We start from the raw sequence: 2327 nt of genomic DNA, 5'->3' as shown, positions 1-2327 counted from the left end.
ACATCACGGGCCAAGAATTTGCGCCGAGGAGCCAACGACAAAGCGAGATGCGAGATGGGGAGTGGGGGGGTGGCGCACATGAGAAGTGGGGGTGAAAAGGGGTTACAGCAGGGGTGGGCAAAGGATGGTCAGCGGGACACATGTGGCCCATTCTGCACTTAAAACCAATTTAAAGCATTTAAAGAAGCAAGAGTCCTGTAAGATTTGATGCAGTCATTTGCCATGCAGGTTTTTCCTTTGGGGGGGTGGCGCACATGAGAAGTGGGGGTGAAAAGGGGTTACAGCAGGGGTGGGCAAAGGATGGTCAGCGGGACACATGTGGCCCATTCTGCACTTAAAACCAATTTAAAGCATTTAAAGAAGCAAGAGTCCTGTAAGATTTGATGCAGTCATTTGCCATGCAGGTTTTTCCTTAAGATTTAATAATTCAACTGCATTAATTCAATTTTTTTTAACCATTATTCTGGTGAAATAATAAAATCAAATACAAATTAAAATTTTTTTTTTTTTTACCTCATCGATGAATGACGAGGCCCGTTCAGGGTCCTGTAATATTTTTTCCCCTAAAATTGATTCATTTAATTAAAAAAAAAAAAAAAATCATGTACGTAATTAATTGTGTTTTTTCTTTTAACCCCCCCCCATCCACTTTTTATTTATTCACAACGGGTGTTCTCCAAAGGGGTCAGGGTACTCACCGTGACCTCCTCTGGGTAGACGCCAGCCCGGAGCAAAGAGGACTTCCAGATGTCCAGCTCCTCCTGAGAGTTGCAGACCAGCTCCAGAAACTTGTGGTCCTTGTACACGTTCCTTCAAGTATATCATACACTCAGAAAAATATGCAATACACAATGCAAAAAAAAAAAAAAAAACAGCGCCTCTAAACTTCAACCACAATTCAGTGGAATGAGATGCATTCAAAAGTCAAACAAAACCGCAACAACAAATCTTGTGAGTCTTCAAGAGCCTCAGAAGGATTCATTTCCAGATATGGTTTGCTTTTTTTTTTTTATGATGCCACCACAGAAGTGTACCGGTGACGGCAAATAGGAACACGTGAAACACTTCATCTTTCCCAAATAGCCATTAATCCGTTCCAGCCTCCCAAAAATCGCAACAAAAATAGCCAAGAAAAATAGCACTCTCCGTTTATATTCTATAAAAACAGAGTAATGACATCATCAACTAGAATGGAAATAAACACTTTTTGCCACCATTCAACAGACATTGTGTTGCTCCTTGGGTGCGCATCTTACCCACTTGGCGGGGGCAGCAGAATAATGACACAAATGAAGTTTCACAACTGACTTGATAAATCGCAGTAAAATTTGTCATTTTTCGCAAAAGCACAAAAATATACGCCTTGCATATTGCTATATTGTCGGGGTACAGGTGTTGCTTCACCATTTATATTCACATATCCTTTCCTTCAAAGTGTTTTAACGCGACAACACTGATGCTATTGGTTATCCCGCCGATGGCGTTTTGCATTGTTTGTTAGCAATAAGCTGAACCGACTTTAAGGCAAATGGTTTGAAATGTGATTTTCTGCTTTCTGTTTTGTTTCGACAGTAAACCTCAAACTGGGAGTGGCAATAAACAGCTTGACCCCTCTTTTCAAAAGAAATATCTGCTGCTTTTTAAGGGAGTTCAGTTCAATTGCAAAACAAAATAATAACAATAATAATAATAACAATAATAATAAAATAATCATCTCTTCGCTCCCAAAAGCTTTTTTTGCTCCTAGCTGTTATCGTCAAGGCATTATTGAAAAAAGTGAGCCATTCTACTTTATTTCAGTTTTCACATTTGAACATATTGGATTTTTACACAGCAGATGTAACCATAGTCATTGGCTGCTATTTTGAAAGCAGTGCAAAAGATGCTCACGCCCCCCCGCCCCCCGAGTCTCTGTCCCGCATATATTCATGCAATTAAAACATAATTAGCGAGCTATAAAGTTATAATTTACAATCCCTGCAAAGTGCCAGGACTCCATGAAGTTTTGGCCTGGTTCCACTGTGACCGCGGTGCTTTCTTACAAGCACTCCAGTATTCTCCAACCAGTCTTTAGGCCAAGTTCGCAGCATTGTGGTAGGAACCCTGTTGATTTTAAATGGTAGCGCATTCAAGGTAGTGGGGATCCAAACTCACACGTCTCAGCAGTTACTGAAACATGCTCCCGCTGTAACTCATCTACTGTACTCGTATCCTTTCCTCTTTTGTTTGCATTTTATGGCCTTGCTTCCACATCATCTATGTGCTTTGGCTGCGCAAGCCACTCAACCGGGGGGGGGGGGAGCACCAAAAAAAAAAAAAAAGAAAAG

The sequence above is a fragment of the Hippocampus comes genome, unplaced genomic scaffold (assembly GCF_001891065.2).
Source record: "Hippocampus comes isolate QL1 unplaced genomic scaffold, H_comes_QL1_v1.1 scaffold22, whole genome shotgun sequence".
Taxonomy (NCBI): Eukaryota; Metazoa; Chordata; class Actinopteri; order Syngnathiformes; family Syngnathidae; genus Hippocampus; species Hippocampus comes.
The sequence above is the reverse complement of the archived record's forward strand: the minus strand, read 5'-3'. Positions refer to the sequence as shown.